This window comes from Myiozetetes cayanensis, unplaced genomic scaffold, assembly GCF_022539395.1.
Source record: "Myiozetetes cayanensis isolate MyiCay16 unplaced genomic scaffold, myiCay2020 scf17, whole genome shotgun sequence".
NCBI lineage: Eukaryota > Metazoa > Chordata > Aves > Passeriformes > Tyrannidae > Myiozetetes > Myiozetetes cayanensis.
Genome location: NW_026087378.1, coordinates 13,340,570 through 13,365,722, shown reverse-complemented (window position 1 = coordinate 13,365,722; position 25,153 = coordinate 13,340,570).

Here is a 25,153-nt window from a genome sequence, read left to right as displayed (position 1 = left end):
GACAAACCTGTGAAGAGCAGAGGGCCACAGTCAGCTCTCCAGCACTGAGGGGTTCCTACTTCCAGGCTTGTTTTTGGGCTCTGAAGGCACTGGTTACCTCTGTGGTAGAGAATAGAAAATATTCTTTTTTATACAAATATTTAGTTCCCCTTGGTCTGGTCAAAACCCAGTTGCTGTAGGGGTTTAAGGCCACCAGATCCAACCTGGCCATGCTCCTCTAGGATGTCCCCAGTACCACACTCCATGCCTGTGCCACAGTAGAAGGCTGAGACCAGGCTAAAACCTCCCTGCTGCCCTTCTGCCTCTTTTGCATCTCAGTGCTGTGCTCCTGCTGCCTCTGGGCTGTGGTTTCATGCTTGGCTGCCTCTATCTGAGATAACCAATGGTACAGAAACCTTCTGGTCTCCCTGCTAAAAGCTCCCCCCTCAGCCCGAGGCGAGGGCCAGGGGCTACAGAGCCGAGCCTGGCTGAGCTTGGCTGAGCCAAGCTGGGGCTGGGCAGCCCAGCAGCTGCCTGCAGCTGGATCTACACTGTGCAGCCCTCCCAGCCAAGCCTGGGACATGCTTGTTTTCATCCCTCTGTTCAGGAGAGTGCACCCACTCCTCCCTCCCTCTCTGCCTTTGATGGTTCTGTATTCTCCTACCGGCAGCAGGCTCCTGCTCTTCCCAGAAACCCTCTCCCCTCCATTAGCTGCCCCCTCCAGCCAAGTTTAATCACAGTGCTGCCCTATGGCCCCAGGAAGATTTCACAACTCCCTCTTCCTTTGGCCACAAATGCTGTGTTTGTATCAATTCCCTCTTTATTTCTCACATTGCTCCATTTCTGTGTGGCCAAACAGTGAATCACAACCAGCGGTGTCTCCACCTCTGCACCCCACCACTGCTCCCCATTTCTGTATCCCATCACTGCTCCCCTCTCTGTGTCCTCTCACTGCTCCCATCCCTGCATCCCATCACTGCTCTCCCTTTTCCACGTGTGCCCTGGCCCAAGTGTCCCCTCCTTGTCCCCAACACCCGGAGGGCAGTGCAGACCTCCAAAGTCTCTCCCACCAGCCCATCCGAAGCAAATCCTTTCCTCAAGCCCTTATGTCCAGCCACAACCTGGAGGGGACAGCCACAGATGTCCCAAACCCACATGGCCAGTGTCACCTCTCCCAGGACAGGGGGTTTGCACCTGGGGAACACTGATGTGGGTGCTGGTGGGATCTTCCCTCACTCACCATCTCCTGCAGCAAAGATTCAAGGAGTTCACATTCCAGCCGGTTTCCAGTGGTTTTTCCCTTCGTGCCACCTGGTGGACAAAGGGGACATTTTCCACCTTTTTATTTCACGGAAGAAGGAGCACCTGGGAGAGCTCGTTTTCTGTGAGGAATCTGGAGGAGCATCACCCGACTGAAATTTTGCACGATGAGAAACACGACCCTACAATAACACATACCCCAGGGGAAGCCCCAGAGCACCCCAGCATTAACCAAATACCCATTTCTTACCCATAGCTGAGACTTATGCATAACACTGTGTTTTAATTGTAATTAAAGCTGCTCGATAAAACTCAGTTCCTACAATCACCTTAACAAGCACATTAATTGTCCCCTCCCTGAGCTTCTGACAAATTCATGCTTTTATTTAGTCTTGAGCAACCGCTTTCTGATATTTGAACAAATGTGCAGTTTGAATCCCTCCTGTGGCCAGTCCCAGACAGGCTGCAAGGGATGGAAGCGCTGGTAAAGAGCCCGTGGAAATAGAAAAATTAAGTAAATAACAGCGAATGTTCCTGGCAAGTGTCATTTTTATTCAATTTATGAAGACAAACACTGCACGAGAAACTTGGTTCCGAGAGATATTTTTGTTCTGGGATTAGAAGCAAATCCCTGAATTGAGGTGCTTAATGAAATGAACCAAAATGGCTTTCGCTCTCAAATCCCCGCAAGAAGTGCCCAAACTGAGCTGTGAAACAGCTTCAAATCAGGAATAAACAGGGTGAAAACGGCAACGTGCTCAGGGTACATTTCAGCAAGACGCTGATAGATGGGGAAGAAATTCATCACCCGGAGTTTTCTCCCACTATTAACAGTTCGACACCCCTCTGCTTTAATCCTGCCTTCCATGAAGTCCATCGGAAACTTTAGCAGTGACTTGACCTGGGCCAGGATTTTTGTCCTAAATCTTTTCATAAATTCAACAAAAGGGCGGTACAAAAATCTACAGCAGGGACAGAAGCCGTGTGTGGCAGCTGTCGGTGGCTGATGCCGGGGGTGACGCGGGGCAGTGGGAAGTCACCCCACAGAAACGAAGAACTTCTTGGTGTGCACAGCCTGAAACCTTCTGCAGGCAGAGGGAAGCTGAAATTTGGCTGCAACCCTCTGATTGATACCCTGATTGCTGCAAAACCACTGCCACTGAATCCCCCTGCCTACAATTACCTTGGACTGTGATTTTATATCTCACTTGAAAAGGGGGTGCCTCCACAACATCCCACAGAAGCTTTTGGGACTGTAAGGCATCTTCCCTGGGACATTCAACTCAGTCACCCAAAGCCCTGGTTTTGTTTTTCTAAAACAAAGGGGAAAAAAAGAGCACAAATTAAAAATATTTTGACTCTGGATTGAGGAAAACTGTATGTTTTACTTGGACAAGAAATTAATTGTTTTTATTTTCTTCAGTGGCAAAATCCATATAATTTAGTTTGCCCAGAAGTGGAAAGATTTTCATTTACTAAGGAAACAACCTCCTTCCTTCTCAGAGATTTAATTTTTATCAACTCAGAAAAACTTGCCCTGACTGAGATTACACAAAGTACCTTAGTTTATCTCAGCCTTTTAAAAACTGTCTGCAATAATTTTTTATTTTTTTTTTAAATCTGGCCAATCAAAAATAATTAAAAAAAGGAAACATGAAAATTTTTCACTGAAAAAATGAAGAAAGAAAGACTCTCATCTTTGAACCTCCTCAGCCTGGTGTGCTTAGGGAGTCAGAGATGGAAGGGATACGGGCAGTGAGCTGGGATGGGATGTGGGAGGCGTGGAGGGAGAGGGTCAGGAATGACAGGGGACATTTTTGGGGTGGGGGAGCACAAGCAGCTTAAGCCGCGTTATCAGCGCGTTATAAACCAGCAATCAGCAGGGCTGAGATTTGGCAATCAGTCAATACCGGCTCAAAAAACAACCTGGAGAAAAAAAAATGTACCCAGGACCCACTTCAGGCGACCTTTGGAAGGAAGAAAAACAAGTTTAAAAGAAAACAAATGTTTCGCAGGGGTGTTTCGAACCGCTCCGTTCCACCGAGGGTGTGTAAGGACGTTGTTCCTCTGTGTGTGGGAACTCTTTGTGTGCTCGGAGCCTGTGGTGACACGACATGTGGCTGGTGGCCCTTGGCCGCTGTGGGGGCCCCACCTGCCCACACAGGGCACCTTTCGGATCCTGGGAGATCCCTGATGGCTCTGACCCGGGAAAAGCCCTTCAGCTTTGTGGTTGTGGCTGTCCCTTATTTATCCTCCTCCCAGGTGAACACAGCCTGTAACTCAGGCTGAAATCCCAGCCCAGTGCAGTGCCACAGCCCAAGGTTGCCTTGTCACCTCATGGCAATGCCACAGAGCAGTGGCTCATTTTCACCACCCTGAACCCCCTGACTGGATTCCCCACAAACCCCCAGTCCCCCTCGGCTCCCCACCAGCACATATCTATTTCTTTCCCCCCCAAAACTGGCTTGCAAGCAAGAACTCCACAGTCTGAAACCAACTGCCTTTCAACCTCCGGATATGAAGCCCTGGCTCTGCCCAGACTTCCCTAAAAACCTAACATGGAATATGAGGAACATTGGAAGGAGCTGAAGTGGCCCAGCCACGGATGGCGTGTAGCAGCCCCACGGAGATATCTGGTTTCTGTTATGTGTTTCTTTTGCTTGCATTATCTGTATTAGAACTTATAAAATGGATGATTTGTATCAGCTGTCCTGCTTTGTTGTCACTGCCATGTTCTGCTAAAATGATAACGAAGCGCTTGTCCCAAATCTTTCCCTCCCACAAAATATCCCAGCTATGTGAAATGAAAGATGCCATTTTATTACAGGGTTGAACCAAACTGTGCAAGAGGCAAAAAAACAAAGGGGCTGCGAGGAGCACGACTCCAGGGAAGTGGAGAAAAAAAAAACTGGTGGAGATGATGGTCCCAGGGTATGCAAAAAGCAAAAGCATTTATGAGCTTGGAATTTATTATAATGTCATTTTGCAACCACAGTCAGGAACCTCATACCTGCCCCTCCGTTGCAATCATAGCCCAGGACACTTGGATTTGAGAGGACAATTCCCAACTTCCACATGGTATTTCACACTAAAGCATTTTTGGGCAAACTTATTATTTGCTCTATGAATCTGTAAACACCCAGTTAACCTGAATTTCCAGGTGCTGGGCAAAATTAATCCTCGAATGCCCCTAATTTGATAAAGTGGTGAAGAGTGGGATATTTTGGATCTGCTCAACCACACGGGTGTTCCTGATGTTTCCTTGGTGAGCCTTGGCCATGTCACATGCACGACCAGGTGACTACCATTGTGCACTGCTAAAGAATAATTCCCTCACTTATGAACTGGGAATTCTTTTCTGCACCAGCTGGTGATGAGGTTTTTTCAGGAGAAAGACAGCAGAGCCTGCATTTGTGTGTCTGTGAGCTGAAAACCCTCCTGAAATCAACAACTGCGTGTCCCAGGCTGCAGCATTCCCTGGGGGAACACAATGTCATGGATCATGTCCTGATTTCAATGAAAACTGCTGCCAGTTTCCATCAAAATCTTTGAGATATTTTTATTCCTTCCTCACTTTATTTCTTCTTTCCACCACTTGTGTTGTGAGAGTGGTACAAGCAGATATACTCTGGGTTTTGGAGACTACAGGGAGGAGGCACATCCGAGGTGATTTATTTTTAAGAGAATTGGGGTCAGATCCAGACCTACCACTCAGGAGAAGCTGTTAATGCTGTTCCTTTGCCCAAACCTCTGAGCCAAACCCCTCCTAGCTCTGGTAGTCCCACTCCAGGACTGCTTTTACAAAGCACTTGTCTTTGAATTGCAAACACTGTGACAGTTCAGATGAAATCTCATCGAGCAAATCTACTTTTCAGAGGAAATATTAAGGAACTTAACAACTTAACACTTCCAGAGTGATAAAAACATATTTGTCTTTCACACAGAAAAGGGCTGACAGCCAAATTCTGTAACTGAGAATACTTCCTTAAATATAGAACACTGAATGAACAGCAAAAGGGGCAATTCATGTATTTATGAAAATGAGCAAAAGTGACTGTTCTGTTTCTATTATCTGTGCCTGGAGCACGAGCATCCCATCCCACTCCTGTCTTCAGAGGTGATACGAGCTGTGGCATAACTTAAAGAAAAAGATGGAATGCCTGGTGAAAAGTGAAAAGAATATACAGAAATTGATTTCAAGGCAATCAAAGCAATATTTTATCATCAGAAAAACTGCCACGGTCAGAACTTTTACTTAGCACTTGAGTGAGGCTCCCCTAGATTGCACTGGTGGGAGAGAGGGGTTTAATGAGTATTATTTTAAGTGGTCTGGCTAAAGAATATCCCCTTGCATGGCTTAGCAATGGATCATTAATTATTATTTGAAAATTCAGTAAAGCTTTTTTCTCCATCTTCCAGTTCTCAGTAAAAATGTACCTTATTATAGACCTATTATGGATCTTCTGCAAACAGAAGGTAATGTATTTTCTGCTTTAATCAGGCATTTTCATTTGCATCTAACTTCCTCTTCAACATTACTGACTTCAAAGGATTAAAATTCCTAATTCTGGTCCAACAAGAATTTTTTTTTTCCAGATGATCAGAATGAGAACAAAACCTTTCTCTTTTTGCCCTCTTCCCCTCCTTTTCTGCATATTTTAGGAAAGTCTTGCCTTGTAGACAATTTAGAAACACTTGTCACAATCTCGTTAGTAGATCCGAGCACTAAATGCCCCAATAGACTAAAAATCCAATAAAAGGCATGGTTTGTAACTCTTAATTTTTGCAGCTGTTGGATCAATTCCATACATCTGTTTATGGTGATTTTTTTCTTTGCTGACAGCATCAGTTTGTTCTCTAAATGCCAGTGTTCCTAAGCAGCTGTAAGTGTGCCCCTTCTAACTCGTTTAAGGAGAGTCAAAGCCAAATCTTCCATTAAAAAAACCTGGGAATTGCTCCTTTGCAGCCATGCTGCTGCCTACCTGCTGAACTGCTGGTCCTAAATGTCCTAGTTGCCTTGCTGGGCAGAGGGACGTGGCAAGGAGTTGGTGGAATTTGAAATGAGAACTTTGCAGATCAGCCGGGAATTGCTCCGCAAACTTGTCCTCGGCTGTCGATGGACACCCTGGATTACAGAGACAGAGGCAGAGAGGAGGAACCCTCCTTAATCCAGATGCAAAGCACAGGTGGAAACCATCCAATAAAACAGGGTTTGGGGGGGATGGGTTGGAAAATTCTGTTCCATCACATTGCGGTTGTTTCTGCATGAACATGTTCACTTAGGGAAAAGAGCTTTGCTGGGGAGAGTTCTCGAATGCAGGATGCATCTTCCTGCCAAGGCTAGAAGGAGCAAGGACTGTCCTTCCTTCTGTACTGCAGCCCATCCAAACCACCTGCCAATCTAATTTCCCAGAGATAAGGGGCCTTAGGTTTCAGAATTTTCCTCTACCCCTTTTTTTCCCTTGAAAAGAGCCAACCAAAACTGGCATTACTTTGGGCTTGAACTGAAGGTTAAGCCTTGATTTCCATCAAGAAACACATTTTTTTTTTGCAGCCATCCCAGTTTGGAGAGGTGCATCGGACAACAGGGATTAAACTTTCATGCCAGATCATGTGATTCAAAATAAAAAAGGTTCACTTATCCCACTCTGCTCTTCCCAGCAAGAAATGCCTCCCAGCAAAGTACCCTGGGCTGGAATTTTTGATCAAAACAATCACTGTGCATCCAAAGCTTGCAAAGAGAAAGGAGGCCAAGGGAGAAGACTCTTCAAAAGACAGAAGTTGGAGCGGGGAGGGAGTGGCATAAAAGTTACTGCTCGAACATTCATTCCAGAGGACGGGAGTCAAAGGTGAGGGAGAACTTTCTGCAGCAAAGCTCATGCATTGACTTGCTCCTCCAAAGGCTTTGTCCTTTTAGGACCTGACAGGGCTGCCTTGCAGAGAAGCTGTCCCATACCCCAAAGCCTGGTCAGACCTTCTCACCATCCAGGCCCTGTGTTTTGGAGCCCCCATGTGCAGGAGAGGCAGTTTTGGGGAGCAGCAGGAATAAGCTGTGTGCTCCAACACAGCAACAGGGAGGTAGGGAAGCAGCAGCTGGTACCTCAGACCAGGCTGGCTGCTGCCTCTCCTGCACCTTACAGGGAAAAAGGAGCACCAGGTGATTTATTGGCTCTTCCAGGAGACAACAGGAAAAGGAGAGGCAGTGCTGGTCCTGCATGGCCAGAGGGGGTTGCTGCTGAGCTCACTGACTTGAATCATCCAGGTCTCTTTGCATCCGGGGAAAAGTGTTTTCAGGAGGGATTTTCCCTTCGGTGCTTAAAGGGAGCCAAATTATTACATAAAATTGTAACATCTGTGTGACCACCACTCCACATTCAGAGCCTCTGCTGAATCCTTCACTGCTGCCATTTGAATATCCCTGTCTGTCTTCAGAGGAGCAGGAGGACCTTTTAGACCTGCTGTAGGATGAAAGAGGGCAAGAGCAAACTTGCTCTTGGGATGAGAAGATCCTGCCAAAATTTCAGGTGTGCTACAAAGAGTTCAGAGGAAGATGGATTAATTTGCAGGCCACTGGATGCATGGCAGCTGTCCACTTAGGAAAATGAAAAACAGAATTAAAGACATAAGTAGGAAACTGCAGGTACAATGGGTCCATAGATGTCTGGCAAATACTTGTTCCCAGTGCCCAAACTTCTCAGTGAGGTGCTCGTGTCCAGCTGCCAACTCTTGTCAACTCTCAACAAATCTGTTCCCTGGAGCCTCTTTTGAACCCTCTTTTCTTTTTTTTTTCCTTTTCTTTAAAAAAGGAGTATTTTTAGTATCATCATTGCCATAGAATTTTTTTCTTATTTTCTTTTTTCTTATTCCTTCCCCCTGCCCCGGTCCTCTTTATATTTGCCATCAAACCTGCTGATAGAAGATTTGCCCCAGATTAAATGCTGCATCAGATGCAGCTTTTCTGCCCTTCAAATGCCACTGTAGCTTCCTGGACAACATATATAACTCAGTCTTAAATATAAATTAGGAAATCAACAAGGGATGGCACCCCAGGAAAGGACAAGTAACAATAATGTTCAGAGACCTGTTGGGAGGAGCGTTATCTGTTATTTATATATAATTATTTAGCGTTATCTACCTATTTAGATTATATATAAAAAAATTGAAATGCTGCAAACCGCTCTGCAGCTTCCCTCGGCCACATCCAGTTTTCCTGCAGTTATTCCCATTTCCCACCACCAGCACACACGCGGGGTAGTGACTGGACATTTTAAAAGCAATCCCCCCAGCACTTACCAAAGAAAAGATGTTTAACAAAAACGTTTGGCGTCCAATGGAGTGGGGACAGCGGCGGCTCAGGCATGTCCCAGCCCAACCTGCCCTTCCAGGAATGCGGGTTTCCTGCAAAATTGCCCTTCCTGCCTCAGGGCAACACCTCCAGCACCTCTCCTCTGCCCTGCTCCGCGGTTATTGTGTGCGCAGATGAATGGCACAGCCCCGTGTGCCGGGATGTTATTGCTGGATAAAGCAAATAAAACATTTGAGTCACCGCGAGGAAGCTTTCCCATCCCACCGCACGCCTGATCCCCGGGGTTACCCGCCTCTGCCTCCTCACCTCTGCTTTGTGTGATGTTATTCTAACCTCTTTCATCTTTGGCTTTTGGCAGTCTTTTCTGCTTTAAGTGTATAGTTATCTTAAGTTGAGCAAGATGTTCCGGGCTACAATAACTGGCTGATGTTTTAAATGGAAATCTCCTAATATGCGTTCAATTTACATGTACTAAGGCTCTCATTCAATCTGAAATACCAACCAGGTATAAAATAATAGTGACACTTGACATTTTCACAGAGATTTACAACTTCAAAGGGCTCTACAATATAAACGAACGAACTCTGTGCTTATAAGATGGGTAAGCAAATACTATTAAGACGCAGAATGAGAGAGGAGGGGCTGCAGGGCTTGCCGAGGCCAGGCAAGGAGCTGGTGTCAGGGCTGGGGTCCTGGCTCTCTCTCCTGCGCCCAAAACACCAGACAGCTTCAGCTCTAAAAGCTCAATAACCAACACGGATGAGTCAGGCAGGTCTTCATCCCAAGCAGTGTGAGAAATGTAGGCAGTGGAACTGAAGGCTGGCACGCAATCAAACACACCCACTCTCTGTCCAGCCTTGGGATCGCCCTGGGTCCATTCCTTATTTCTGAGGTGCGCTGGCGATGTGGCCTCAGCACCCACAGTGCGGACGGGTGGGATGATGTTCATGGGGCTTGTGCAGGTCTGCAGGCAAACGACAACACTGCTAGGAGGTCTGGGATGTGACCGCCTTCAGTGCCTGTCTGCGAGAGAGCTTTCAGCCTGTGTTCTCATTTGCAAACATGGGCTGGGTCCCTCTCTTGCAACACTCCTCAGTTTTGGGGGGAGGAGATGGGTTTTGAGCAGCGTCTGCTCCAGTAGCCTGAATTAGAAACCTGCACGCTGCCTGATGGCTGCAGCTATTGTTAACACGAACGAGCGGGTGGATGTGCCATTAATCACAGCCCATAAACCATTTTGACTAACTGAAAAAATATTTCCCCTGTCTTATTCATGTCACAGCTCCTCTGAGCCTTTTAGCCCATTTGTACGGGCTGGAGAATGAGTTGCTACCCGTTATACAGCATGTCCTGCCCTTCCCTTGCTTTGTAAACACAAGCAGCTCCATTCCATGATGTGTTTTGATGAGCTGCCAAGAGCCAGCTAATGTACTGTTTGCTGACAAGTATATGTTATTAATCCAAAAGCACTGAGCTTGTGGGTTGGGACTTTTTATTATTTTTTTTCCCAAAGAAATATAAAAACTAAATTAAACAAGGGTGTGGATATTCCTCAAATGTAGCTACTGTTTCTTCCGTGATGCAGTTGCAAATGTGCAGCTCCTCCAGTTTCAGGGAATTATTTAAGGAGTTCTATCTCTTTATCACATTTATCTTCCTGCAGAAATCACAAAGGCTTAACTGAGTGTCCCCTTCTGATGATCACTTCCCTCAGTGAGTTGGACTTTTAAAACAAATGCAGGGGGATGAAGCTGTGGCAGCACTTCCCTGTACACATTGTGCTGCCTCACGAGGCTCCCTGGGACCAGGTGGTGATGACTGGGTGGCAACTGCTGAGAACCCCCAAACTCAAATCCACGTGACCCACCAGGGGTTTCACACATCACCTAAAGGGTTTCTTTTGGTGTATTTTTGACAAGACTCCACCTTACAGCCTCCCTGGATTTTGGGGATGTGCTGTCAGCGCAGAGCCCAGGATGCTTTGCCACCTGGACGAACCCTTTTTGCAGGGAGCAGCCCATTAACTTGTTGAAGAGGGGCTTTCAGCACCGGCCACAGCCGGGACCATCCCCATTCCATCTCCAGGAATGGCTCGTGGCAGGGAATTGCGTGGAGGAGGAGGGGGAAGACACGCTTTGAAAGCCTTCCCAAGCCAGGCACGCTGAGGTGCCTCCTCACCAGCCACTGCAGCACTCACTGCACCAACAGGCCTGTGCAAAGGGACCCCCCACAACGTGGAGCAGAAAGTGCCCCCGGGGCAGATCAATTTTCAGCTCGATGTAAAAAGATGACAACTATATATGGGCAGGGAACACAGGGGCTTTCATTTTCCCGTGCAGGGCACCATTTGCCTTCCAAATTCAACTGACAGCTTTTGAGGCAGTTCTTTCGGGTGACAAATGGTAATAAAGCTGCTGTTTATACTGGCTGTTGACTCATCTTAGGTGGAATTATGTACAGAAATAAGTAAACAGCTTCCTATTCAATGGGATCCATATGCAGCTTTGGGCCACAGTACAATGCAAAGCTCCTGTATGGACAGGACCCTTGTTTGTTGTGTGCTTTTCTAGGTCACTTAGCACTTGGCTTCACAAACGTGCTTTTTAGGGCTGAGACTCCTGGTGTGGATGGTCTTTGCCTTGTGCAGAGTAATTCACCCTTAAAAGCTAGCAAAGCCACGACTGCCTTTTCAATTTGCATTGTAAACACATTAAAGATGAGCTGAGCAAACCAGGACAACTTAGGATGCCTTTTTACGTGCCTGAATATGAGGTCTGTGTGGTTTATTTTGTTAATGTCCATTTATCTCAGTGAGTTTTTGGGGTTGTTAGGAAAAAACATCTCGGAGAAAGGGTCTCCAGATAATTGCATTTCAGGTGGTGGAGTGGCTGAACTTTACATGTGCACGTTGCTTTTCATGGTTTGGGTCAGTTGAAGTGGTAGAGGGTGACAGAGCCCATTTTTCTGTTAAGACAGGATTTTTGTGGGGTTTTGGAAGCTCTTTTGGGTACATTTAATTCAGTTGAAAATGTGTAATTAAAAATCCCTTTGAAACTAAACAAAACAAACTCCTAGAGCAATAGTCAACAACATGGGAGGAAAAAAAAAAAGTGTTTAATGTTTTCTTTCTTGAAACACCCAGAATTTAATGTAAGTGTTTTTGAACTGGACTCCTCACTGTGATGGTGCTTGAGAACCCCTGAACTGCTCCCACATTGCAAGGAGGAAATCAGGAAAAGTAAAGGAACATGATGTGAAGCAAATTGATGGCCACTGGGGATATCTCAAGGTACACAACATGCTTATGGGCATTTATCCCACTGGTTTTATGCCTCTGAAAGACATTTCAGTCCAATTCCTGTTGAATTTCCTATTGGATGAAGCCATCTTTCTCTTTTGAGTCTCAAGGGATTGTGGAAAAGCAGAGTCCTATCTTAGCTGGCAAACTATCCAGGGTATTCTGCACCCACATAAAATCCTGGTTGGTCAGTTGGTTGGTCATCATCTCTAGAAGTTGCTAGAGATGCAATATTGTGATTTTTCATGTACATAAATAAGCTTTTATATCTTAGGTCAGAAGAATTTACTTTCCAACATTGATACACACCTACAAATGTGAAAAAGATGATTCTCCATGACCTCAGTCCCCTTGTAAGAGACTGCTCCATCAAGACATCTTTTATTGGTAGTGTTTTTATTTATCTCTCCTTCAGAGCAGTCCCAGTGGAAAAGCCTATAATAATGGAAACAATCCTTATTTCACTTCCATCTCTGTTAACTTCTTTTTTCCAGTGTTTCTGTAGTAGATGCTGAAATTACTGCTTTGCCAAAATCACTGTCCAAAGAACAACCCAGGTCTTGATGTCACTTTGTCAGGCTTTTGGGAGACCCAAAGTGCCACTGCCCATGCATAGCTGAGGTGTGTATGAGGCAGAGGAATCCGGGTCTTCCAGTGCTATTCCAGGATTGTGTCCCACTGTCATTCCCTGTAAGAATCTCCCCAATCTCAGCAATTTGTGTTTCTCTGCAGAGAAGGTCATCCCTCCATGCCTGACACATCCATGAACGCACAAACATCTCTGCTGGAAGACAATAAACATTATCTTGTGTTGCTGGAGAGCAAAGGAGAAGGAGGGGAAGGTGTAGCAGCTCTCCAGAGTGCAGAGTGACCTACAGCCCCTCAGTGGGAGGCACGAAGTTATGTAGCTCATTAAACCTTAAAAAAGCAAGGAGAGAAGCTGCTTCCAATTATCAGGATGAAAATTAATGAAATAAAAACTACAGACAGGCTGCAGAATTATGCAATAAAAAGGGCTTTGCTGGCATTAACAAGGCGATGTGTAATATTTGTGTGGTTCTAGCTCAGCCTTGGCCTGAACATGTGGTGATTCTGCACATAAAACGTATCCAAATTAATGAATTAAAAATCCTTGATAATCCCATACAATTTTCTGTTCATAGTTAAGTATTATTAGTTGGGAGATCTCCTCAGAAGGGGAGAATGAGGTTGTGACTTGTTGTCTGAGAAAACAACCTCTTTGTTAGTGTCCAAGAGTCCTGGGATGGGACTGGGATGACTGGCCAGAGACATGGAAAAGCCCAACTGCTGTCTTGTTGTAGGGAAGGAAGGTCCAACACAGCAGGAATGGGGTCCAGAGGAGATTTGCAGCCTGGGGGACATGGGACTGAAGCAAAGAGAGTGTGGTAGTGAATATAGATGAGAAAAACTGCCTTTAGGTGCAGCAATAGTCTTGTTAAAAGCCTCCACATCAGCCCACAAAAAATATCTTCCATAATATATCCCAATGCCTTGGGATGCAGAGAGTGTTGCCATAATAGTCTACATCTAAAATCCATCTAGAGCACTCTGCTAAAACCAGAGTTCATAGCCTTCAGCAGCCTACATGCAAAATTCAATTGACAGTATGAGCTTGATGCAGGAAATATTGCTTTTTAACTTGAAAAAAGCCTTGGCCCCACCTTCCTTTTCACTCTCAGAACTCCACTGCAGACCAAATCAACACAGCCTCTCTTCCTTAAATTCCTTCCAAACCCCCAGTTCAGTGCTAAATATCAGGGGGTTGAAAATTCCACTCAAATGTCACTTCTGTGTCAAACGTTTGGATGCAGAACGTACTCCATGGCTCTCCCTCTGCCTGCTTCGTGCAAAGCCCTTTCTAAACCTGCTTCTGGGGCTAAGAGAAATGACAGGAGCCCAGCTTCTGAAATACTGTTTGTCTTTCGTCCCCTGCTACCTCCAGCTTCCATATTTCACACACTTCTAAACTGTTCATCAGCAATTCTTGGTGTAGGAGTTGACTCCAGGATGCTCGAAGGAAGCTGATCAGTCCCAGTTCAAATCTGATAGGTCAGACTGAGTGGTGAGGTCAGAGAGAGTTGGCATCAAGTGACTCAGAAAGGGCAAACTAGAATTTTTCCTATTTCACATGGCCATCAGCAGTGGGTTTAACATCCTCTGTAAGAAAATGCAGAGTCAGGAGCTGGATACTTACCTGAGAACATCTTATTTCTAGCCTGCCCTTCTCTCAGGAACAACCTCCTTTTTCTTGCTAGTTGTTCTTGAAAGATGCCAACAGCAACCCCCAGAACTCTTCCTCCTGGTCTGGTTTGGTGAAAAGCACCTGAACAGGAAGTGGTGGAGGAAAATAGAATGAATTGTGATGTTATTATGTTGTTCTGATTGGCCATTCACTGAGAAATTATAACAGGATATCAAGAGATTTGAATTCGGATTTTAACAACACAGATTTTAACTCTTGTGACAATTGGTGTTTTGTAGAACTTCTTTGAATAAATCCTGGAGAATTTGAAGAATTTGGAAGAATTATTATTTGGGTGTGCAATACAGGTATTCTCTCTAGGATGCTCAAGTAGGTTTGTAATGGTTATTTTGTGTTTCCAAACCCAGGGGGAAGAGGAAAGCGTGTTTATCCAGGTTTTTCCTTCCTCTTCACATTTCCCCATCTTTTGCTGCTGCTGACATTTCAAAGCCAGCAGCTAAGGAATTGCTGCAGATAAAAACATGAACACTTTATTCAAGAGCAAAATCCCCAGCAGCACAGTATTTGAAGGAAAATTGCAGTCTTCAGTTTTGATGTGTATAAATTAGGAGAGGGGAAGCAAAGTGTCCTCTTGCCTGTGTTGATAGAATAATTTTTGGGGCAGAATAAGGAATATTGAAGTTTGACCTCGAATTTGTTGTGGTTTTCCCCAAGAAAAGGTCAAGTTTAAACAGTGTAAATGCCTCATCTTTCTAGGGAAAGTTGTTCTCACCTAATTCATACCATGTTTGCAGTTCTTATGTTGGTAATGAACTGCACTGATTTTGCTGTGTAAGCAATAAATTCATTGATTACATTTTGCACAAATAGCCGCCCCAGCCAAATTTCCCAGCTCTTGGGAAAGTCATGAAAACCATCAATCTCGGCGTCCAGAAGTGTACAAAGCGCAACTTTGTTTTACACAAGTGCTGTTGTAATAATTTATCCATTTCATTCAGCATTTCTTTTACTTCATAAGTGTATAATTCATACAGGGCAGAAATTGTGTTGTACAACACTTGGTTTCAATTTTGCAGTTCCTATCAGGGGATTTTAGTGTTCTCCCATTATTGCTGCAGAGCTTTTTCTCTGCTATTGGTCCTGATCATCCACGTGTTGGCCAGCTCAGATGAAAAGCCACATTGCACGGGGCTAAACCTTCATCCTAATGCCACCAAATGAATCAATTCCTACTTTCTGACTTCTGAACTTACCCTAAGGTGAGGGAAACACGATCCACTGAGGATCATCTTGCAATTAAAACAATTCTCTATGAATCAGCATGACAATGCAGGTGCTAAGCAAGCATCTGTTCAATTAAGTTGGTTTAGCAGTTTTGGGGCAAGTCTATTTTGCTTCTTTTTTTTTTTTTTTTTTTTTTTTCCTTCACATCATTAAGCTTACCCTTAATGCTGGGAGCAAACAATAGCTCATTAGTGGATTAGGGGTAATTACCAACAGCAGTCATTATTCCTGAGGCTTAATGGGCCAATTTGCTGCTGTAATAGTACCCCAGTATTGTGGTGCTCCAGCAGAAAAGCCGAGGGTGCTGGAATGAGCCACTGCCTTGAAGGCCCTGGAAGTGGCTGAGCAATCCCAGCCCTTCCCAGGACACCCCACCACAGGGTGGTTGGAGACTCCTTCCAGCTGGGGGGTCCCATCAGCTCCCACTGAGTCATAAACTCCTTTTTTTTTCTGAGTTCCAGCTCTCTGTTCAGCCAGGCTGGTGTTGTTCTGGGCTGGCTCATCTTTCAGCACGTGGGGCACAGCCATAACGAAGACAAAAACTTTCTTCTGAGCTGCAGATCTGGTCCTGTAGGAATGAGGACGAGTGACTCAGCTCCATCTTCAGATTTCCCAGGAAGTCTGTGCTGCCTGCAGGACTCTGTACAGTCCACAGGCACAGGCTGAGCAGAGAAGCCAGGGCAGAGGACTGAGGGATCATTAGGGAAGCCCAAGCAAACATAATTGCAGTCCTGTTTGCAAGCAGAGTCAAATGAGAATGGCAGTTATGTTTTTATATTTGGCATTATATTTTCAGTCACTCATTTCAACCTGGAGTGCCATATCGTTTTTCTGCTTTTAGGAAGGGGATTAAGAGAGGAGGAGAAAAAAAAGAAGACATAATGCTATAGTGGAGTTAAGTGCCACTTCTTCAGGCTCCTGTCAAATCTTGTAATTTGGAATAATTGCCAGTGTCAGGTTTGGGGAAGGAGTTTGATGTAAATTGCCTCAACCTGTACTTGTCCTGTGAGAAAAGAAAAAAGGTGGGTTGGAAAGTAAAGGACTGAATAGGCATCACCAGGAAAATCACTTTTTAAGCAGCCTCACTTTAATATCCATGACTGTATTTTATCTTCATTTTTCTTCATGTCAGTCAGACCTGGGCAAATCCTGCTCATGCTGTGACCAGTGGTGATTTCTCATTTATTTTAATAGCCCAGCCTACAGACTCCTGCTTAGCAGGAGGTCCTGTGGGTTGCTGAGCATTGTATTCATTACTACATAGGATCCTTTGAAAAGCAGGGAAATACCAACCAGGCTTATTTGTACGTCCATGCAGGGGAAAGACCAACCATCTCCTGCAAGCACCCTCACAAGAGGTTGGAGAGAGCCTGTCTGGGTTATGTCCAGCCCTGCAGTCCAGCCTTGGTGTCCTGACAGGCCCCAGCAGTGATATCCATGTTTTCTGTGCAGTGCAAGTGGCAGGTTTGTGAGGGAGATTGTCCACTTCAGTTTGAGGTCTGTAGTTGTTGTGGAGCAAGAGGACTTCAGCCCAGGCTGAAGAGGGAAATGAGCCATTCTGTCTTTGGCCTGCTGTCATCTCCCATCCAGTTACTTTCTTGCATCTGCAACTCATCTGAATTTTTAATTTAATTTTTCTTTTTTGATGGGGGGAAAAAAAAATGTCATTCTCGGAAGCGTTTGTGTGCTTTTAGTGAACGGAATCCAAAAGCCAAACCCCATAAAAAAACTTGAAAATAATCAATCCACTCCTTTGGATCACGTAGCAGAAAACAGAGCATTTTTCATTTCTTTCCATTTTGTGTGCATAAAACAACACACCTCATTTCCCCCCTCCTTGCAATTCCTTTTGACTTATGGAAATAGTTTCTCTCTATGAATTGAAATAAATCACCACTGTAAAAATCACAGGGTATTGCCTTCTCCACCTCTTGGAGAATGGCCTTTAGGTCCTGCAGCTTCATCCATGCCAGGACAGGAGACAAAGTGGGAGCTTTTGAGTTTGGAGGCTTTTGTAGTGTCCAAAAATTGCTGCCCCATTGCCATCCCTAAATCCTGGCAGACACAAGAGGGCATTGGTGATCCCAGGTGTCTCCATCCTCAGTGTGCTGTGTGGGGATTGCTGATCCTGGTCCATTCCCAGGTGAGCTGCCCATGTGCCCGGGGGTGCTGGTGCTTCCCTGCCAGTTCCACCTGCAGCAGCACCAGGGTGACCTGATGAGTCATGGAGATGACATCTTCACTTGCCACTGTCTTTAATCACAACTAATACAACAGCCTGGCTGAATCAACATCCCAAACCACTGCTGGACATCCTCACCCAGCAAGGGGATTTTGAGAGGAGAGCACTTGCTGCAGCAGCTCTGGGGTGTCTGTCTGAAGGTGAGTCTGAGCAACCAGGGAGTCACTGCGGCAGGTTTTCATGTGCAGATGATAAATGACCTCACCAGTCACATGTGGAAAAATGTAACAAACTTCACTGAGTTGCAGTGAGAGGTTCCTGGATTTCAGCATGCTTTTGTGATGAGGTAGGACTGATGGCCAGTCAGTCATGAACTAGACGTGCTCTCAGCAGCAGCTCCCACAATTATCTTCTGCTCTATTGCCAGTATTCAATTCCCATCTCAACTCTAAACATTAATGATTACTGCAGAGTCTGAGCGAGTAAAGAGTCCTTGAAGTGACTTGAAGTTACAGAGACACACTAAGAATATTCAGATGCCAAATGTTCTTTCTTACTTTGGGAGGCATGACCCTGTTTTTAAGGGTGATGGTGGCACTGGTGAGAGCCTGTGGTCTTAAGAGTGCCCATCTCAATATTTCTTGTGCATGAGCTCTCTCTGGTTCTCTCTGCTCTTGCCAAAGCATCTTTCCAGGTCGGGAAAGTGGAGACATGGAAAAGGAAGGAAAAAATTACCCCCATTTCCTTGCAATGAATTGGATTCCCATGTGTTGGGGTGAGGGCCAGGCTTGCCAAGGATCTGAGAAGGGCTCGGCCCTTGTCCTCAAATCTGTGATCCCCCCAGGGTTTGTGCCCTGAATGCACTGGACACCCTGGATGTCCACGTTATCCTTGTTGGCAAGAGCAGTGGTGCATGGAAAGGAGAGATAAGAGCCCATCATGGGGCTGCTCTAGTGCCTTGTGGAATTTAATATGCAAGAAAATCAGGTTTGACAGAAAAATGTATTCAGAGATCATTTAATTGTGTTGTACTGCAATTATTTTTGGTTGTATTACAGCAGAAATGAGAGGCCCAGGTGAAGCCCTGCTGTCTGTGCAATGCTAAAATAAAACAGGAGAGTTTCTGCTCTGCAGTTAGTGATCTAAACTGAAAAAGTTACAATGGGAATCTGAGACTCAGAGAAATCAAGCCACTGACCCAAATTATTAAGAAATCTTGGGAATCCAAGCCAGACCTGTGGGGTTCCAGTTTATGGTTCTGCTGCTCTTCATCTGAGCCTCTTCCAAGCTGTGAATAGACAGCTTTGATCTTCAGTACAATGCTGTAGAACTATTCCAAGAACATGAAGGAAGAAAAGTTTCTCATTTACTGCACCAATTTTTTATCTAAAACACAGGAAATCTGGTTGTCTGTGTGGTTTCAAAATATTGTCCAGTGATATTCGATTTGCCAGACTCTGATGACCACAAACCTGCATGAAGGAAGAAAGAATTAACGCAGGAAAGTTAACATTGGGCTCGGTTTAGAAGCTCTGTGTACTGACATGGCTCGAATCAAGGCCCAAGATCCAGCAGATGATGCTGTATTGCCATGTGTTTATCCTGTGGTAGCTCCTCACCATAAGCTTGTCCCAGAGTTTACCCAAACACCCGACACTTTGGTGGTGTTATGTGGGTTGCTTGTCTAAATATCCCCTTGTCACAACTCGTCTTGGGCGACAGATAATCTGATACGATCATAATACACAGTTAAAGCATAAAGGCAGCTAAAAGAGCATTCATCTGTATCAGGTGTGACTGGGGAGAGCAGGAATCCTGCCAAGGAGTCACCCATCCTGAGGTGAGGGAGCTCGACAGTGGCTAATCCTGTTGTCATCTGAATTAACTTTCAAATAAGGTAAAACCCCCAAGCAGTTGCATAATAAGAGGCTTAAGGCCTTGAGCTGGGGAGCAATGTGTGTGTTTTGTGCACGCCTGCTTAGCAGTAGCACCTTGAATGTCATTTTGCTGGTAAGAGGATCGTTTTCCTGGATAAACTGGGAGGATGCTCTTCAGCTTGCTCCAGCCACCAGCTGAGTGTGTGTGTGTGTGTGTGTGTGTGTGCTGAGAGCCTACAGTGACAATCAAGCATCCCATAAACGCTGCTCAGCACTAGATACCTCTGGGAGTGATCTTGGTGAGGTAGGGATTGATACTTCTCCTTCTGGGAGCTGGTGCTTCCCAAAGGAAGCCTTGGCAGAGGTCTATCTGCACACACCCATTGCAGGCTGGAGCTGCCCCATAGATTTGACATGCTTGGCAGGATATTCCAGGTATGTTTTCAAACAAAATAAGCATTCACCACATAGTGCAATTATTCACCTGGCTCTTCTAAAGCTCCAGTGGTCCTTTCCAGCAGAAGGGGTGAGTGGCTGGGCACCAGTTTGCCCAGGTACCCTCCAACCATCTGGCTCTCACACACGGTGCTGTGGTTGCAGCTCTTTGGGGGTATTTTTCCATCAGCATTTAACTTATGCAAAGGTTTAATATATACAAATAAACCAGATAAAAGAACACCAAGGCTCACAAGGGAGGAAGATAATACCTACATTAACCTCACCTTGTAACACAGCACTCCAAGCAGTGTGAAGCTGGGAAGAGTGGTCTTGGTGCTAAATGTTTGCTGCTTGCTCTGGAGTTTTTTTTATTAGATATAAACCAGAGAAATGAGTTGGGATTCAGCACCAAACATGGACATTTACTGGGGTGAGATGGCATCACGTTCATGAACGTGCTTTTGTGATGGGATCTGTCTGGTTGTCACTGTCAATGGGAATCTTCTCCTGGAATCCTGTGGGTGTTGTGCTCAGCCACGTGTGAGCAGAGCCCCTGTCTCAGTGCTTGTGTTCACAGCAGACAGAGGAGGAGAGCTTTCCTGGAGGAAAGAGCTTTTTCCACAGGACTTGAGTTTCAGGTGAGATATCACTGCCTTTCCAAAGGGTTGATGTGCAATGCTTGGCCAAGTTAAGGCAACAGAACAGCCTGGTTTCCAATGGTCACCTCGCTTTCCCTGGTGACTCTCACTGCAGGTGGCTCCTGGTGCAATCAGAGTGTCCCCACAGGGATCCCACACAGGGGCTGAAGGAAAACCTGTCCCCGAGCTGTGCTGGGGAAGGCAGGAAACAATGGAGAGGCAGCAGCTTGGCTTCCCTCAGAGGGGCAGAGAGCCTGCTGAAAATGCTCCCTCACTTTTTCCTTTCTTATTCCTGCAGAGCAGATGAGAGCCCTGAGCCCTGAGGGGGATCCTGCAGTCCAGCAGCCCATCACAGAGCCACGGCCACGGCCACGGCTCCCCTGGCAGCTCTGTGGGTGTGCCAGCCCGTTCTAAATGTTTGCCAGTATTTAAAGCATGCATTGTTGTGGTTTCAGCTTGGGGAGGATTCTTTAGGAAAGCTTCATCTGAGGATAAATGCCAGGAAAAGCAGCCCACAGCTGGCCATGCAGTTGCTCTTGCTCGGGCTGTTTGCTTTGCAGCAGCTCTTTGTGGTGCAGGAGCTGCAGGGCACCTTCACGAGATGGGGAAACTTTGAGGGAGTTGTGCAGGGCGATGTTTTTGCTGCTCTCATCTATTTTCCAAGCCAGAAATGTAGGAATTTGGCCGATGACCCCCATGGGTCCAGCTCTTCCACCCCTCTGCTGGCTGCAGACCATGTGAGGTCCATGGCTGGAGCCCTGGGAGCCGTGGTGGGACCTCAACCAGGGCAAGGAGCTGGGGCAGCTCGGCCCCACTGCATGTCCTCAGCTGCTCCCATCCCCTGTGCCATGACAAGTGGCTGTTGGTAGGGGGTGGAGGAGGGAAAATGGTACCCCTTGATTGAAAGTCACTGCTCTCTTCCCACGGCTCTCCCATCCCTTGTGTCTCTGCTGCAAGGGCAAGTGGTTGTGGGTGTCAGCAGCAAATAGTTCAGGAGATGAGGAGACTTTTGAAGTCAGCTGTTGCCTCTCTTGGTTGGGTTGATCTGTACCTAACTCTAAATGTTCTTTTTTCCCCCTTCACCAGTTGGTAAAATCAATAATTTCTCATTTTGGTGTCTTAAAACACAACTAGGCTCACACTTCTGTCTTTCCTCATGCTGTAAAAACTTCTATGCCTGTTTTTGCAGAATTTTTGGGAACTCAGCATCTGTGAGACCTCTACAGCTGTGTCACATTTGCCTGACTTGGAGCCCAGGTTTGATATCAGCAAAACGAAGGAGAAATGGGTTGGCTGGTGGGAGGGCTGATGGTTTCACACAGGGCTGGCCAGCCCTCCAAAAAAAAAGAAACAAAACAACCACCAGCGAAACAAAAGAGAGGTATCTTCTCAACTTCCTGGCAAGGTTTGTGTTTCCAAGAGACTCCCACTTTAAAGTTGCTGCAGCTTTTTTTTTTAGAGGTCTGGTTATTCACTCCCCAGCTCTGCTACTGCTGTTTCTTGCAGCCTTGGACAAGATATTTATTATTCTCTAAATGAGATAGCTGTAAAACACACAGAGAGAGAGAGAAAGGTTTTTTTTGTTAAATATGCCAAGATTTATGTATCTAGTGAGTGTGGAAGTTTTTTCTTTTTGGGTGTGTGCAATGGGTATTTCAGGAACAGGGGGTCCTTGGCGAGGAGCACCGCTTGAGATTCCTGACTTACTGCTGTTCCTGCAGATTCAGGGCACTTCACTTTATGTCAATCTTTAAATTTGCAAATGGGAGCAAGTCCCAACCCCTCTAAGACCCCCTCCTCAGTGTGGTAAATCCCCAAGGAAGGCTTTGCTGCCCTTTTAGGAACACGATGGGGACTAAGCCGCTGGGTTTGGGCAGGGGAGGTGGAGCTCTGCACTTCCAGGGCCGATGGTCATTTCGTGATAAAGTGATAATGCTAATAATCCCCAGGTCCTTTTTTTTTTTTTTTTTTGCCTTTGAACTGAACACTTTGCCTGTCTCAGCTGTGGTTGCCTTTTTGAACTGTCAGTTTGGGAGGATTAGATGCATGTTTAGGCTGGGTGAACTCATGAATGAAAATATTTTCCTTGGCAGTTTTTAAAATGCTTCCCCCCTTTAAGAGCTGAACCCTTTGGCAACAATCTGCTTTTTGCCCAGATTACCACTGTCATTTTGGGAGGTCTTTTCCCGCAGAACAAACAATGGAATTTTAATAACACAGTGAAATAGATTCAGGACTGCTTTATTTATATTTTCTTTATTTATGCTTGAATACTCAGTATGCAGCTCCAGCAAAGACAAATTTAAGCTTTGTATTACTTCAAAATGATGAATTAAGCTCTGGGAGATTTACTTCCCCAGAAAAGGATATTTTGATTCCCTGCTTTGAACACGTCTCATAAGGACAATAAATATCACAGAAATTGAAAATAAAAAAAATGCCCCTCAGTAAAAATTGCAGATGCAGAGGAGAGCAGACACAGCACTGCTCTTTCTGCTGGGTCTGCCAGTGTCTGCACCACAGCTCCCTGCTTAGTGAAGGTTTGACTCAAATGCAACAATCACCATTACAATCAGGCTAAATGAATTTTGAGCTTTTATTCTACAGGAAATCCTGCTTGGATCTGTGCACTGAAGGGCTCCAGCCAACACCAGCTTTGGCCACCTGAGCAAACGGGGCTGGTTGAGCTCCCAGGGCCATCACCTGAAGGACTCTGATTGCAGAGCATCCTTTAGAATGACCTAACTTTGTCTGAGGGCAAAGAAGTCGCCCTGACATGCAAAGTGAATCGGGGAACACCTTAAGTGAAGCATAAAATAGCATCTGTTAAAGTTATCACCTGAGTCTAACTATTACCAAACTGAAATAAAGTAGCTTGTGTCGTGCACAAGCTCTTCTCAGAAACTCTGACAGGTTTGAAAATCAGCTTTTTCTGACTAGGATTGCATTGATTGCTGGGGTAAATATTATTCTGCTTTGTGATTCAGCCCTTAAGGGTGCAATATGCTGTGTTTTCTCCTCAAGAGAATTCTCTGTTGTTTTGTTTTCCCTGCACATCTCCTTCATTCCTGCTGCACCGTCCTTCCAACTTCCCAAACCTCAGCAAGGGGATGAGGAATGAGAATATTCCTGCACAACAAATCTGTTCCAGGGCTTTCAGTGTCAAATAGCTCTGTGTCAGATAAGCCACTGATACTCTGCTGTATTCAATTAAGATGGATGGCATATGGTAGAGGTGGAAAGCAGCCAAAGGAACCAGTGCTCTCAGTCTGGAGGCTGAGGGAGACAGAAGTGAACTGGCAGGGTTGTACCGTGGGAGCTGTGCAGAAAGGGGAGGAATTAGGGTGATTTGAAGGATGCACTGGGTATTAGCTGTGCCTTGTTGCTCTGTTTTTAGCCCTGCTAATTCTACCCTGCTTCACTGAAATGACTTAGGCAATTTTAGTGCATGCAAAGCACACATGCAGCTCATTGCTGCTCACAGCAGGAATCTCAAAAAGCCAGGGAGCAGAGCTGGAGCAAACCAGGTCACTGAAATGCCCTTTGCTGAACACGACTGGGATTTTTCAACTCAGACCTTGTCAGCACTTGGTGGCATCTCTTACAAGCTGGAGTGATGTCAACACTGGCTCTCTCGAGGTGTGGAACCTGCTCTTCGCTCCCCTGTGCCAGTCAAAGGACTTCTAGGAAGCCCCATGTGTGCTCCTGTGGTCCCACATCATCTCAGCTGACGTTGTCTCAGGAGGAAACATCAGCTAAACCCCATGAGAGTTTCACTTGGCCACTGCCAGAGCAACAGCAAAGGGGTTCAGCCGCCTCGCCGAGATACTGTGATTTCTGAGCTACTGTAAACCAGCTCCTGCCAAGGATAGTACAGCTGCTTTTCCACTTCCCTCCTCTTGTAAAATCAAGGGTGAAGAAGCTGCAGGAACGTGGCTTGCATCCAGGAATGTGATAAAGATGCAGAGAAAGCAGTGGTTCACGGGGGAATGAACCTCCTGGGCCACTTCCTATAGCTTGGTGTGCCTGGAGCTGTTCAAGATGCTCCTCCCATGGTCTCTGGCAGGTGCTTTTTACTTATCTGAGACACTCTGTTTATGCAGAGCAGTGGTTTGTAGGTAAGGAAAAATGGGAAAAATGCTGCTGGTTGTTGGGGAACTTAGATCAATATTTGAGCAACTTCCTCAGGGGAAGGGATTTGTCTCCATGCCTTGGAGGCCACAGCAGTGGGAGCTGGTGGGGGAGCTTGCAGGAAGGAAAGGAGCTTCTCTGCTCCCCTGAGGGGCTGCTCCTTTTCTGTCTTTACATCAGGCAGTGGTTTGGTGCAGGGTGTGGAAATGCAGCACTCTGCTCTCAGCCCTGGGAGAAGAGAAGGAAGCTGAAAGGTGGGAGAGGTGTCAGCTCTGCTGTGCCTGTGGATCCACTCCCTGCTCTTCCTCTGCAGCCGATGGGAAGAAACACAATTGGCAAAGAATGCATCAAAGGAGTGCTTCAGTGAGACTTGTGTTATACAAACAGTTCCCATGGGAGTCAATGGGTCTGCATCTGAAAGTAAAGATAATAAAATGCCTGCTGGCTGCAGATCTGGTGGTTTCAATGGAATCTACCCTACCCATCATCAATGCTGGGCAATTTCAAGAGAAACCAAGAACATCTAAATAAAACAA